Here is a 16,785-nt window from a genome sequence, read left to right on the forward strand (position 1 = left end):
CGAGGCCTCCAAGAGATAGGAGGGCGCGCCCACCCCTCCTGGGCGCGCCCCCTGTCTCCTGGGCCCCAAAGGCGGCCACCGACGTACTTCTTCCTCCTATACATACCTATGATACGTCCATTTTGCATCATGCTTTTATATCAATGTTTATTGCATTATGGGCTGTTTTTACACATTATATATCAATACTTATGGCTATGCTCTCTTATTTTACAAGGTTTACCATGAAGAGGGGGAATGCCGGCAGCTGGAATTCTGGCTAGAAAAGGAGTAAACGTTGGAAACCTATTCTGCACCACTCCAAAAGACCTGGGACTCCACGAAACAACTTTTCAGATTCAATAAGAATATTTGGGAAAAAGAAATAGGCCGGGGGGCCCACACCCTGTCCAGGAGACAGGGGGCGTGCCCCCCCTGTAGGGCGCGCCCCCCTTTCTCCTGGGCCCTCTGGTGGGCTTCTGGCTGCCATCTTCTGCTATATGAAGGGTTTTATCCTGGAAAAAATCATGGGCAAGCTTACGGGATGAAACTCCGCCGCCACGAGGCAGAACCTTGGCGGAATCAATCTAGGGCTCTGGAGGAGCTGTTCTACTGGGGACACTTCCCTCCGGGAAGGGGAAATCATCACCAACGTCATCACCAACGATCTTCTCATCGGGAGGGGGTCAATCTCCATCAACATCTTCACCAGCACCATCTCATCTCAAAACCCTAGTTCATCTCTTGTATCCAATCTTGTATCAAAACCACAAATTGGTACCTGTGGGTTGCTAGTAGTGTTGATTACTCCTTGTAGTTGATGCTATTTGGTTTACTTGGTGGAAGATCATATGTTCAGATCCTTTATGCATATTATTACCCCTCTGATTATGAACATGAATATGCTTTGCGAGTAGTTACGTTTGTTCCTGAGGACATGGGTGAAGTCTTGCTATTAGTAGTCATGTGAATTTGGTGTTCGTTCGATATTTTGATGAGATATATGTTGTCTCTCCTCTAGTGGTGTTATGTGAACATCGACTACATGACGCTTCACCATTATTTGGGCCTAGAGGAAGGCATAGGGAAGTAATAAGTAGATGATGGGTTGCTAGAGTGACAGAAGCTTAAACCCTAGTTTATGCGTTGCTTCGTTAGGGGTTGATATGGACCCATATGTTTAATGATGTGGTTAGGTTTACCTTAATACTCATTTTTGTAGTTGCCGATGCTTGCAATAGGGGTTAATCATAAGTGGGATTCTTGTCCATGTTAGGGTAGTAACCAAGTACAGGTCCACCCACATATCAAATTATCAAAGTACCGTACGTGAATCTTATGAACGTGATGAAAACTAGCTTGACGGTAATTCCCAATGTGTCCTCGGGAGCTCCTTCTTCATTATTAGAATTTGTCCAGGCTTATCCATTGCTACATAAAGGATTGGTCCACCATGCTTCACTTTATTTACTTTATTTACGTTTTGCTCATTACTATTCATCTTATCACAAAACTATCTAACACCTACTATTTCAGTGCTTGCAGAGAAAACCTTACTGAAAACCGCTTATCATTTCCTTCTGCTCCTCTTTGGTTTGACACTTTTACTTATCGAAAGGACTACGATAGATCCCCTATACTTGTGGGTCATCAAGACTCTTTTCTGGTGCCGTTGCCAGGGAGTGTAGCGCTCTTGGTGAGTGGAACTTGGTAAGGAAACATTTATATAGTGTGCTGAAATTTTCTGTTACTTGTCACTATGGAAACTAATCCTTTGAGGGGCTTGTTTGGGGTATCTTCACCCCAACCAGAAGAGCCAATAGATGATCCTCAACCTACTGATACTTATGAAAATATTCACTTTGAGATTCCTTCGGGTATGATAGAGAAACTGCTAGCTAATCCTTTTGTAGGAGACGGAACATTGCATCCCGACTTACACCTTATCTTTGTGGATGAAGTTTGTGGATTATTTAAGCTTGCAGGTATTCCTGATGATGTTGTCAAAAGGAAGGTCTTCCCTTTATCTTTGAAGGGAGATGCAATGACATGGTATAGGCTATGTGATGATACGAGATATTGGAACTATAAGCGATTGAAGTTGGAATTTCACCAGAAGTTCTACCCTATGCATCTTGTTCATCGTGATCGTAATTACATATATATTTTTTGGCCTCGCGAAGGAGAAAGCATCGCTCAAGCTTGGGGGAGGCTTAAGTCAATGTTATATTCACGCCCCAATCATGAGCTCTCTCGGGAAATGATTATTCGGAATTTTTACGCTCGGCTTTCTCTTGATAATCGCAACTTGCTCGATACTTCCTGTGATGGTTCCTATATGCTGAAGACTATTGATTTCAAATGGGACTTATTGGAAAGAATTAAACGCAACTCTGAAGATTGGGGTTCCGACGATGGTAAGGAGTCAGGTATGACACCTAAGTTCGATTGTGTTAAATCTTTTATGGATACCGATGCTTTCCGTGGATTTATCTCTAAGTATGGACTTGACTCTGAGATAGTAGCTACTTTTTGTGAAACTTTTGCTAATCACGTTGATCTCCCTAAAGAGAAGTGGTTTAAATATAATCCTCATGTTGAAGTTAAAGTAGTTGCACCTATTACAGTCGAAGAGAAGACTATTACATATAGTGATCCCATTATTCCTACTACTTATGTTGAAAAACCTCCTTTTCCTGTTAGGATAAAAGATCATGTCAAAGCTTCGACTGTTGTCCGTAAGAGTAATACTAGGACCTATACACCTCCTGAGCAAATTAATGTTGAACCTGGTATTGCTATGATTAAGATCTTTTGGATGAGGACTTAGATGGGCATGTTATTTCTTTTTATGGTGAAACTGCTAATATTGCTAGACCCGATATTAAGACACGTAGACTTGTTGTAGGCATGCCTGTTATTTCTGTTAAAATACGAGATCATTGTTATCACGGTTTATCTGATATGGGTGCTAGTGCTAATGCGATACCTTATGATCTTTATAAAGAAATTATGCACGATATTGCACCTGTTGAATTAGAAGACATTGATGTTACTATTAAGCTTGCTAATAGGGACACCATTAAACCTATTGGGATTGTTAGATATGTTGAAGTCTTGTGTGGGAAGATTAAATACCCTGCTGATTTTCTTGTTCTTGGTTCCCCACAAGATGATTTTTGTCCCATTATTTTTGGTAGACCCTTCTTGAATACTGCTAGTTCTAAGATTAATTGTGAAAAGAATATTGTCACTGTTGGCATAGATGGTATGTCTCATGAGTTTAATTTTGCTAAGTTTAGTAGACAACCTCGTGAAAGGGAACCACCTAGTAAGGATGGAATTATTGGTCTTGCTTCCATTGCTGTTCCACCAACTGATCCGTTAGAACAATATTTGCTAGACCATGAAAACAATATGTTTATGAAGGAAAGGGAAGAAATAGATGAAGTGTTCCTTAAACAGGAGCCTATGCTGAAACATAACCTTCCCGTTGAAATTCTTGGGGATCCTCCTCCACCCAAGCGTGATCCCGTGTTTGAACTCAAACCATTACCTGATAAACTTAAGTATGCTTATCTTGATGAAAAAGAAATATATCTTGTTATTATTAGTGCTAACCTTTCAGATAAAGAAGAAGAAAGATTATTGAAAACTCTGAAGAAGCACTGAGCTGCTATTGGATATACTTTGGATGATCTTAAGGGCATTAGTCCCACATTATGCCAACACAAAATTTCAGTGTAGAAAGATGCCAAACCAGTTAGAGATCCGCAAAGACGATTAAATCCCAAAATGAAGGAAGTGGTAAGAAAGGAGATACTAAAGCTCCTTGAGGCAGGTATTATTTATCCCATTGCTGATAGCGAATGGGTAAGCCCTGTCCATTGTGTCCCTAAAAAGGGAGGTATTACTGTTGTTCCTAATGATAAAGATGAATTGATCCCGCGAAGAATTATTACAGGCTATAGGATGGTAACTGATTTTCGTAAGTTAAATAAAGCTACTAAGAAAGATCATTACCCTTTACCTTTTATTGATCAAATTCTAGAAAGGCTATCCAAACACACACATTTTTGCTTTCTAGATGGTTATTCTGGCTTCTCGCAAATACCTGTATCAGCGGGGGGTCAATCTAAAACTACTTTTACTTGCCCTTTTGGTACTTTTACGTATAGACGTATGCCTTTTGGTTTATGTAATGCACCTGCTACCTTTCAAAGATGCATGATGGCTATATTTTCTGATTTTTGTGAAAAGATTTGTGAGGTATTCATGGATGACTTCTCCGTCTATGGATCCTCTTTTGATGATTGTTTGAGCAACCTTGATCGAGTTTTGCAGAGATGCGAAGACACTAGTCTCGTTCTAAATTGGGAAAATTGCCACTTTATGGTTAATGAAGGCATTGTATTGGGGCACAAGATCTCCGAGAGAGGTATTGAAGTTGATAAATCCAAAGTTGATGCTATTGAAAAGATGCCATGTCCCAAGGACATAAAAGGTATAAGAAGTTTCCTTGGTCATGTCGGCTTTTATAGGAGGTTCATTAAGGACTTTTCTTAAATCTCTAGGCCTCTGAGTAATTTATTGCAAAAAGATATTCCTTTTGTCTTTGATGATGATTGTGTAGAAGCATTTGACACACTTAAGAAGGCTTTGATCACTGCACCTATTGTCCAGCCACCTGATTGGAATTTACCTTTTGAAATTATGTGCGATGCTAGTGATTATGCTGTAGGTGCTGTTTTAGGGCAAAGAGTTGATAAGAAATTGAATGTTATCCATTATGCTAGCAAGACTCTTGATACTGCCCAGAGAAATTATGCTACTACTAAAAAAGAATTCTTAGCAATTGTGTTTGCATGTGATAAGTTTAGACCTTATATTGTTGATTCCAAAGTTACTATTCACACCGATCATGCTGCTATTAAATATCTTATGGAAAAGAAAGATGCTAAGCCTAGACTCATTAGATGGGTTCTCTTGATCCAAGAATTTGACTTGCATATTATTGATAGAAAGGGAGCTGAGAACCCCGTTGCAGACAACTTGTCTAGGTTAGAGAATGTTCTTGATGACCCACTGCCTATTAATGATAGTTTTCCTAATGAACAATTAGCGGTTGTCAATGCTTCTCGTACTGCTCCTTGGTATGCTGATTATGCTAATTATATTGATGCTAAATATATACCGCCTAGTTTCACATACCAGCAAAAGAAAAAGTTCTTTTATGATTTAAGACATTACTTCTGGGATGATCCACACATTTATAAAGAAGGAGTAGATGGTATTATTAGACTTTGTGTTCATGAGCATGAACAGGAACAGATCCTATGCAAGTGTCACTTTGAATCCTATGGAGCACACCACGCTGGAGATAGAACTGCACACAAGGTACTACAATCTGCTTTTTATTGGCCTACTCTTTTCAAAGATGCTCGTAAGTTTGTCGTATCTTGTGATGAAAGTCAAAGAATAGGTAACATTAGTAGACGTCAAGAAATGCCTATGAATTATTCTCTTGTTATTGAACCATTTGATGTTTGGGGCTTTGATTATATGGGACCTTTTCCTGCCTCTAATGGTTATACACATATTTTAGTTGCTGTTGATTATGTTACTAAGTGGGTAGAAGCTATTCCAACTAGTAGTGCTGATCATAACACTTCTATTAAAATGCTTAAAGAAGTTATTTTTCCGAGGTTTAGAGTCCCTAGATATCTTATGACTGATGGTGGTTAACACTTTATTCATGGTGCTTTCCGTAAGATGCTTGCTAAGTATGATGTCAATCATAGAATCACATCTCCTTATCACCCACAGTCTAGTGGTCAAGTAGAGTTGAGCAATAGAGAGCTCAAATTAATTTTGCAAAAGACTGTGAATAGATCTAGAAAGAATTGGTCCAAAAAACTTGATGATGCATTATGGGCCTATAGAACTGCATGCAAAAATCCTATGGGTATGTTTCCATATAAGATGGTTTATGGAAAAGCATGTCATTTACCTCTTGAACTTGAACATAAAGCATATTGGGCTGTTAAAGAGCTCAATTATGACTTCACACTTGCCGGTGAGAAGAGGTTGTTTGATATTAGCTCCCTTGATGAATGGAGAACCCAAGCATATGAGAATGTCAAGCTTTTCAAAGAAAAAGTCAAACGCTAGCACGATAAGAGGATACAGAAGCGTGAGTTTAACGTAGGAGATTATGTGTTATTGTTCAACTCTCGTTTAAGATTTTTTGCAGGAGAACTTCTGTCAAAATGGGAAGGTCCCTACATTATCGAGGAGGTCTATCGTTCTGGTGCTAGAAAAATCAACAACTTGAAGGCACAAATCCGAGGGTGGTAAATGGACAAAGAATTCAACATTATATTTCAGGCAATCCTATCAATGTTGAAACTAATATTATAGAAACCATAAAGCCTGAGGAATACATAAGAGACACTTTCCAGAACGTTCCATACTCCGAAAAGGCATAGGTACGTGGTACGGTGTCGGGGAAACTGATCCACGAACACCTATGGGGATCGGCGGACCGAGCCCCTTTCAATTCGGTGAGGGCGGAGGTTGAACAAAGAGCGGATCGAGGCAGTACACGCGAGCAGTTTTACCCAGCTTCGGGCCGCACGGATGCGTAAAACCCTACTGCTGCTTGTTTGTGTGTATTGAATCCTTGCTCAGGAGCGATCGACACTATCATACTGAGCGTGGGAGTGTTTCTGGTGTTTCGAATGAGCCGAACCCCTTCTACGTTGCGCCTGGGCCTCCTTTTATATTCTCAAGGGGTCACCGACAGGTGGCAACATAGACGAGAGGGGTAAAAATGGAAAAGGATGCGGTAGGTGCAGCTACCGCTACTGTAGACACAGTGCACCTACCTAACTCTGACGGCAGGGGACAAGAGCATTGAATGCCTGTCTGAGTTGCCTAAACAGTGCAAAAAGTGACCGTTAGGAGCGCCACCGTTTGCCACGATGGCCTTCTCTTCATCTCCGCTTGCCACCATGTACCCCTGGCTGCACAGGCTCCCGCCACGCGCCCCCTGAGGATGCCTCATGGTGACACGCGGGTGGGTGCGCTGGAGCGTGGGTACAGAGTGGCAACTGGCCCCCGGCAAGTACCTTGCCGGGGTCGTCGTCTTGTCGCGTCCGGATCTTGTCGCTCGCCGGATCTTGCCGGGACGCAGGGCGCGTCGCGGCAAGCTTTCTTGGTATGCCTTGAGTGGCCTTCCCGGCAAGCTCCTCTTGCCGGGGCCTGGGTTGGCCTTCCCGGCAAGCTCCTCTTGCTGGGGCCTTGGTTGGCCTTCCCGGCAAGCTCCTCTTGCCGGGGCCTTGGTTTGAGTACTTTGTTCTTGAATGGTCTTCAAGGGAACCACGGAGGGTCTTGGCGGTCACCCGGCAAGCCTTGCCGCGGGGCGCTGCAACTGCCCGTGCACGAGTTCGGGATACTAGGGTACCCCTACTCTAGTACACCGACAGGAGCCCCCGGGCCTGGGCCATACACGGTGTCGAGCGCTGTTGGGCCAGGCCCAAAACAGTGCACGGGCACGCGCGGCCTGGGTCCACACCAAATCTCGCTCCGCTCCCACCGCGCATGCCCAGAACGGCACGCGTCAAACGCGGCGTCGTGGGTGACGCGAGCGGCGTGCGCGGGGCTAAGCCCCTTGAGCATGCGCCAGGCCACGATGAGGGGGACGGTTCACGCCCTCCTTCTTAAACGGAGGTAGGCGTGGGGGCGTGGTGCATTTACTGGACGGGGCCGGTGCGCGGTTTTCGGGACGTCCACTCCCCGCGTTCACGGGTGGGAGCGAGGCCGCCTCATCCGTCGTCTTGGTTCTGCATCCCCGCCACGCGGCTCCGATGCGCTTGGGGTCGCGGATGGTGGAAGTGGGAAACTGGGCCGTCGCGAGCGGAGGCAGCGGGTTGGCCCCGACTCGCTGCCCTTCCCGTGCCTTGATTCGCTGAGCGGGGCGGCCGAGCCCCCACCTCGCTTCTTTATAAAGAGCGGGAGGGGAGCTCAGAAACCCGCACTCTCTCATCTCCTCCTTTCTTCAGCTTCTGCTCCCCTTTCTCTCATTCGCCATGGAGAAAGGGAACCCAGGCCCTTCATCGGTGGCGGCGAGGGTCGCCGCCAGACAGCGCATCTCTCCCTCTCCCGCGCCCGTGGTGGCAGAGCCAGCCATAAGGGGAAGAGGGAGGGGGCGAGGTCGCGGACGAGGTCAAGGCGCTCGGGGAAGAGACGGGCGGGGCGGCGCGCCAGCTTCGCCTACGCCGGCGGCTCCTTCCCCCACGGCGGTCCATATAGGGGATGACCCTTGCGAGTTCTTCGTCAAGCTGCGCCGGGCGCCTCGTCGTCGCCTCCGGCTTCCAGCTCCGTTTGCGAGCGCGATGGAGTTGGACCCGCCCGAGATACTAAGACTGCACATGAGGGGCTGTGGGATCAATGGCACGTGAGTCCGTGTTGTATTCCCAGCCCCTAATGTGATGTATCTTGATCGAGGGTGGAAGACGTTCGCCCGTATCCACAGCCTGATGGAGGGGTTTACCCTCCATTTTAAGTTGATGGAGGGCGATCTCCTCTCCGTCAAGGTCTTCGGGTGCTTCGGCACTCAGACGAAGTGCTGCGTGGACAGCTCCGCCGATAGCGAAGGCTCCTCCTCGAGCGAGAGTGACGAGGAGGAGAGCGACAGCGATGATGAGGGTAGCGGGCGGCAGGGTGGCGGGTCCGACTAGGCGTCGGGCGCCGCTTCGCGCGGCACCGGCGACCCCATCATCGGTGTCGCCGGCTTCTTGAACTCCCCGGGGTCGTCTCCTTGGGCGGATGGCGTAGGGAGGCTGCGGAAGGGGAAGAGGGCTGGCGACAAGGCCGTCAGGTCGGAGTATGAGGGCGTGGTTCCCTCGACAGCGTGCTGACGTCCTGCCGCCCCGTCTTCGAGCCCCGCTTCCAGTGCCGCCATCGCCGTCCAGCCTTCGGACGGCCCCCGGGATTTTCTCTTGGTGTCTTCTGGCACCCGTAGCTCGCCTAGAAACTCCTTTTGCCCTTTTCGCCTCCTTGACCTGTCTCCTGAGTGGGATGTTTTTTAATGAAAAGGGGATGCTTGCCGGGTTATTTGTCTCGCAAGTTGAAGCCACGCCAAGGAGCAAATCCTTGGTATCCCTCGGACAGAGATTTCATCTCCCGGCAACAGGCCCTGCCGTCTTCCCACGTCGCTCGACCTTTCTCACGCTTTTGACGGAGGCAGGAACGAGGTGGGTGCGGTCTCCTCGTTTCATCCCTTTGCTGCCGCGACTACGACCAAACTTGGCCCCGAGAACGAGCCCCAGGGCCTAGAGTTGAGGGAGCACGGCAGTTTTCGGGAAGAAACGTGTTTTCGCATTCCCCAGTCCATAAGAGGATGCATGATGAGGGATGAAAGACTTATCTGATATTGCAGCCCCCGGCAACTCTGGTTTGCCGTGGACGATTCTTGGCACTCGCAGCCCCCAGCGATACTGGCTTGCCGGGAAGGTTTTTATCTTCCAGCAGAGAACTTTGACGTTCTCGATGCCGGCTTCTGGCAAGCTTGTTGCCGAGAAGGCTTTTATCTTCAGCAGAGAACTTTGACATTCTCGATGCCGGCTTCCGGCAAGCTTGTTGCCAGGAAGGCTTTTATCTTCAGCAGAGAACTTTGACGTTCTCAATGCCGGCTTCCGGCAAGCTTGTTGCCAGGAAGGCTTTTATCTTCAGCAGAGAACTTTGACGTTCTCGATGCCGGCTTCCGGCAAGCTTGTTGCCAGGAAGGCTTTTATCTTCAGCAGAGAACTTTGACGTTCTCGATGCCGGCTCCCGGCAAGCTTGTTGCCAGGAAGGCTTTTATCTTCGGCAGAGAACTTTGACGTTCTCGATGCCGGCTTCCGGCAAGCTTGTTGCCAGGAAGGCTTTTATCTTCAGCAGAGAACTTTGATGTTCTCGAAGCTGGCTTCCGGCAAGCTTGTTGCCAGGAAGGCTTTTATCTTCAGCAGAGAACTTTGACGTTCTCGATGCCGGCTTCCGGCAAGCTTGTTGCTAGGAAGGCTTTTATCTCCAGCAGAGAACTTTGACGTTCTCGATGCCGGCTTCCGGCAAGCTTGTTTCCAGGAAGGCTTTTATCTCCAGCAGAGAACTTTGACGTTCTCGATGCCGGCTTCTGGCAAACTTGTTGCCAGGAAGGCTTATGGCGAAGAACTTCGTTGTTCTTGACACCAGCTCCCGGCAAGATCGTTGCCGGAAAGGCTTATGGCGAAGAACTTCGTCGTTCTTGACACCGGCTCCCGGCAAGATCGTGGCCGGAAAGGCTTATGGCGAAGAACTTCGTCGTTCTTGACACCGGCTCCCGGCAAGATCGTTGCCGGAAAGGCTTATGGCAAAGAACTTCGTCGTTCTTGACAGCAAAAAGATTGGTCCTAAGGGCGTTGCCAACCCCCGGGCCATAACTGCGTTCAAACATGACAAGTGATTAGCATCTGAAGTGCACTTAACTCGCTTGCGAATTTTGACTTTTGTTGCATATTCCCTATGCCTGCTGGAATGCTTTCCGGTGCGTATGATCCAGCCAGCAGCGCTTGAGGGAATGGGCCCTTAGCGGCTATTCGGGAACATCGCCTCCCGGAAAGGTTTACCTTCTTGGTTCTAGAGCAACCGCACAAGTTGCCGAGCGGACTCGAGGCAACATGGAGCGCAACTAGCCCCGAGAAGGCTCCTTGGCATACAGGTCTATGCAGAAATCTCAAATAAATAGTGCATGCTATCTTCCTGTTCAACCTCTCTTTGTACGTTCACCCTACGCTTTTAGGGAACTTGTCGGCGCAGGCACCTTAGCCGCGAGCGCTGAGTGTGGGACGTCAGCAGCCTGCTGGCAGTGCCGCTACCGACAAGAAATCTTGTCGCAACTAGTCACAGCTCACTTAAGTTGTTGAGCGGACTCGAAACAAAGTAAGGGCGCAACTAGCTACGAGTCGATTCCTCCACGCACAGGTTTTCCATACAAAGAACAAGATCTCCGAGGCGGATAACCTTATATAGAAAGGAAATATCTAAAGTTTCGCATGACTTAGCTTTTCTGTTGCCGTCCTGGCGTCGTTCTTTTGCTCGCCTGCTTCTTAGGAGCCATGACGATGAAGAACAGCTGAGCCTTAACGTGGACGGAACAGTTGCCGCCGAATCCTTCTTCTTCGGTGGCATGTCGATGAAGACGATGAAGATTTAGCTCGCGTGCACGCCGGATCGGGTTCGCACAATCTCGACGCCCCCCTACTTGGCGCGCCAAAGATGTCGGGGAAACTGATCCACGAACACCTATGGGGATCGGCGGACCGAGCCCCTTTCGATTCAGTGAGGGCGGAGGTTGAACAAAGAGCGGATCGAGGCAGTACACGCGAGCAGTTTTACCCAGCTTCGGGCCGCACGGATGCGTAAATCCCTACTGCTTCTTGTTTGTGTGTATTGAATCCTTGCTCAGGAGCGATCGACGCTATCAGACTGAGCGTGGGAGTGTTTCTGGTGTTTCGAATGAGCCGAACCCCTTCTACGTTGCGCCTGGGCCTCCTTTTATATTCTCAAGGGGTCACCGACAGGTGGCAACGTAGAAGAGAGGGGTAAAAATGGAAAAGGATGCGGTAGGTGCAGCTACCGCTACTGTAGACACAGTGCACCCTACCTAACTCTGACGGCAGAGGACAAGAGCATTGAATGCCTGTCTGAGTTGCCTAAACAGTGCAAAAAGTGACCGTTAGGAGCGCCACCGTTCGCCACGATGGCCTTCTCTTCATCTCCGCTTGCCACCACGTACCCCTGGCTGCACAGGCTCCCGCCACACGCCCCCTGAGGAAGCCTCATGGCGACACGTGGGTGGGTGCGCTGGAGCGTGGGTACAGAGTGGCAACTGGCCCCCGGCAAGTACCTTGCCGGGGTCGTCGTCTTGTCGCGTCCGGATCTTGTCGCTCGCCGGATCTTGCCGGGACGCAGGGCGCGTCGCGGCAAGCTTTCTTGGTATGCCTTGAGTGGCCTTCCCGGCAAGCTCCTCTTGCCGGGGCCTTGTCTCTTCCCGGCAAGCTCCTCTTGCCGGGGCCTGGGTTGGCCTTCCCGGCAAGCTCCTCTTGCTGGGGCCTTGGTTGGCCTTCCCGGCAAGCTCCTCTTGCCGGGGCCTTGGTTTGAGTACTTTGTTCTTGAATGGTCTTCAAGGGAACCACGGAGGGTCTTGGCGGTCACCCGGCAAGCCTTGCCGCGGGGCGCTGCAACTGCCCATGCACGAGTTCGGGATACTAGGGTACCCCTACTCTAGTACACCGACATACGTTAAGTAAACCGACTCCAAAACAATTCTAATGGCAATTTTTATCAGTTTTGGATTATTTTAGGATTTTAGGAAGAAAGAAGTAGTCTGAAAGGAACACGAGGCTCCCACGAGAGAGTAGGGCGCGCCCCCCCTGTAGGGCGCAGCCCCCTGTCTCGTGGGCACCTCGTGTGCCTCCCGGACTCCGTTTTCTTGTATGTTACATATTTTGGTCGGTAAAAATTCATTATATATACTCTCGAAGGTTTTGACCACCGTATCATGCAAATATCCTCTGTTTTTGTTTCAAGCTGTTTCTGTTTCACATCTAGAGCATCATGTCATCTCCAAGCGCTCCCAAGGACAAGTTTTTCAAGAGGGTTGACAACCCTTATCTTGCGGAGGTGCTGCATCACCCTCAAACCATTGAGATGCGTGAGGGGGTGTTGCACATCCGCGATGTGGAGGGACCAAGGCCTACAGGGAGCATGGAGACAAAGCTCGAAGCCATGGAGCAAGAAGTTTTCAAGTGTCAAGGGATGGTGGAGCGTGGACTCAACGCTAACCAGATGATGATCACGGAGTTCACTAACAACCACAAGCTGGACGCCAAAGTCATTGGGGAGACCATCTTCAAGCTTCAAGAGAAAATCGAGCACCTCCAAGCCCAGATTTATGAACTGCAAAACCATAACTGTGAGTATGAATATAGATTCAAGTGAATGAGTTTGGCTGCAGATTTAAGGATCCCGGAGACTCGATCATCCTTTTATGATGGAGAGCCTATGCCTAGGAAGACGGACGACAAGCCTACATCATCAACAACTCCTACTTCACCACCTCCAAAGAAATAATCACATTGGTATGGGCACTCCCCTTGGCAACTGCCAAGCTTGGGGGAGGTGCCCCGGTATCGTATCACCATCACACTCCTATCTTTACCACTTTATTTAGTTCGATCCTTTTAGTAGTATCGTGATCTATTAGTTGAAGTTTTGATATCAAGTAGTTTTGAGTCTTGCTTTGTGATCTCTTTATGTAATCGAGTCCGTGTGCTATCTATAATAAATATTAGTGTTGAGTCAAGGGCTTTGCTATGTTGCTATGATCTTGAGAAAATAAATAGAACAAAAGAGTTCATATTGATCTTATGGATAGTGATAACTTCACACATAGAAAGTATGAGGCATAAAAATTATTGAGAGTTGATGAACGTACCCTTGGTCATCATTGCAATTAATAGGAAGTGATAAGGAAAGAGGGGTTCACATATAAATATATTATCTTGTACATCTTTTATAACTGTGAAGCACTCATTAAAGTATGACATGCTAAAAGAGTTGACGTTGGACAAGGAAGACAACGTAATGGTTTATGTTTTCCGACATCTCAGTTAAAGTATATTGTCATTGACCTTCCAAACATGTTGAGCTTGCCTTTCCCCCTCATGCTAGCAAAATTCTTTGCACCAAGTAGAGATACTACTTGTGCTTCCAAACATCCTTAAAACCAGTTTTGCCATGAGAGTCCACCATACCTACCTATGGATTGAGTAAGATCCTTCAAGTAAGTTATCATCGGTACAAGCAATAAAAATTGCTCTCTAAATATGTATGACTTATTAGTGCAGAGAAAATAAACTTTGTACGAACTTGTTGTGGAAGTAATAAAAGCGACGGACTGCATAATAAAGGTCCACATACAAGGGGCAATATAAAGTGACGTTCTTTTGCACTAAGACTTTATGCATCAACCCTAAACGCGCATAACAACCTCTGCTTCCCTCTGCGAAGGGCCTATCTTTTACTTTATGCTTGAGTCAAGGTGATCCTCACCTTTCCCTTTTTCATTTTATCCTTTGACAAGCTCCTCGTGTTTGAAAGATCATGATGCATATACCCAATTGGATGTAAGTTGGCATAGGTTATTATTGTTGACATCACTTAAAGGTGAATATGTTGGGAGGCAACACAATAAGCCCCTATCTTTCTTAGTGTCCGGCTGAAACTCTATAACCACAAGTATTGCATGAGTGTTAACAATTATAGGGGACTACGAGATAGTTGAGTATGTGAGCTTGTTGAAAAGGTCTATTATTGACTCTTTCTGATGTTACGATAAATTGCAATTGCTTCAATGACTGAGATTATAGTTTGTTAGTTACCAACGAAGTTTTTGAACCATACTTGACATTGTGAATTGCTTATTACTTGAACATAAGAAATCATATGACAAAATCCATATATGTTGCTGTTATTAGAATGATCATGATGCCCTCATGTCCGTATTTTATTTTTATCGACACCTCTGTCTCTAAACATGTGGACATATTTTTTGATTATGGCTTCCGCTTGAGGACAAGCGAGGTCTAAGCTTGGGGGAGTTGATACGTCCATTTTGCATCATGCTTTTATATCAATGTTTATTGCATTATGGGCTGTTATTACACATTATATATCAATACTTATGGCTATTCTCTCTTATTTTACAAGGTTTACCATGAAGAGGGGGGATGTCGGCAGCTGGAATTCTGGCTGGAAAAGGAGAAAACGTTGGAAACCTATTCTGCCCAACTCCAAAAGATCTGAGACTCCACGAAACAACTTTTCAGATTTAATAAGAATTTTTGGGAAAAAGAAATAGGCCAGGGGGCCCACACCCTGTCCAGGAGACAGGGGCGTGCCCCCCCCCTATAGGGCGCGCCCCTATCTCCTGGGCCCCCTGGTGGGCTTCCGGCTACCATCTTCTGCTATATGAAGGGTTTTATCCTGGAAAAAATCATGGGCAAGCTTATGGGACGAAACTCCGCCGCCACGAGGCGGAACCTTGACGGAATCAATCTAGGGCTCTGGTGGAGCTGTTCTGCCAGGGACATTTCCCTCCGGGAGGGGAAAATCATCACCAACATCATCACCAACGATCCTCTCATCGGGAGGGGGTCAATCTCCATCAACATCTTCACCAGCACCATCTCATCTCAAAATCCTAGTTCATCTCTTGTATCCAATCTTGTATCAAAACCACAAATTGGTACCTGTGGGTTGCTAGTAGTGTTGATTACTCCTTGTAGTTGATGCTATTTGGTTTACTTGGTGGAAGATCATATGTTCAGATCCTTTATGCATATTATTACCCCTCTGATTATGAACATGAATATGCTTTGTGAGTAGTTACGTTTGTTCCTGAGGACATGGGTGAAGTCTTGCTATTAGTAGACATGTGAATTTGGTGTTCCTTCGATATTTTGATGAGATGTATGTTGTCTCTCCTCTAGTGGTGTTATGTGAACATCGACTACATGACGCTTCACCATTATTTGGGCCTAGAGGAAGGCATAGGGCAGTAATAAGTAGATGATGGGTTGCTAGAGTGACAGAAGCTTAAACCCTAGTTTATGCGTTGCTTCGTTAGGGGTTGATATGGACCCATTTGTTTAATGTTGTGGTTAGGCTTACCTTAATACTCCTTTTTGTAGTTGCGGATGCTTGCAATAGGGGTTAATCATAAGTGGGATGCTTGTCCATGTTAGGGCAGTACCCAAGTACCGGACCACCCACATATCAAATTATCAAAGTACCGAACGCGAATCTTATGAACGTGATGAAAACTAGCTTGACGATAATTCCCAATGTGTCCCCGGGAGCTCCTTCTTCATTATTAGAATTTGTCTAGGCTTATCCTTTGCTACATAAAGGATTGGGCCACCTTGCTGCACTTTATTTACTTTATTTACTTTTTGCTCGTTACTATTTATCTTATCACAAAACTATCTATCACCTACTATTTCAGTGCTTGCAGAGAAAACTTACTGAAAACCGCTTATCATTTCCTTCTGCTCCTCGTTGGCTTCGACACTCTTACTTATCGAAAGGATTACGATAGATCCCCTATACTTGTGGGTCATCAACCTACGTACCCCGAAAACATCCAAGGAACAATGAAAAACAATTTCCACCACCGTAACCTTCTGTATCCGCGAGATCCCATCTTGGAGCCTCCGTCGGCGCTCCGTCGGAGGGGGAATTAACCTCGGAGGGCTTCTACATCAACACCATAGCCCTTCCGATGAGTTGTGAGTATTTTACCATAGACCTTCGGGTCCATAGTTATCAGCTAGATGGCTTCTTCTCACTTTTTGGATCTCAATACAATGTTCTCCCCCTCTCGTGTGGAGATCTATTGGATGTAAACTCTTTTTGCGGTGTGTTTGTCGAGATCCGATGAATTGTGGGTTTATGATCAAGTTTATCTATGAGAAATATTTGAATCTCCTCTGAATTCTTTTATGTATGATTGAGTTATCTTTGCAAGTCTCTTCGAATTATCAGTTTGGTTTGGCCTACTAGATTGATCTTTCTTGCCATGGGGAGAAGTGCTTCGCTTTAGGTTCAATCTTGCAGTGTCCTTTCCCAGTGATAGCAGGGGCAGCAAGGCACGTATTGTATTGTTCACCTTATACATGATCATGCCTTATGCACTTTTCTATCAATTGCTCGACAGTAATTTGT

Source organism: Triticum dicoccoides, chromosome 4B, assembly GCF_002162155.2.
Source record: "Triticum dicoccoides isolate Atlit2015 ecotype Zavitan chromosome 4B, WEW_v2.0, whole genome shotgun sequence".
NCBI lineage: Eukaryota > Viridiplantae > Streptophyta > Magnoliopsida > Poales > Poaceae > Triticum > Triticum dicoccoides.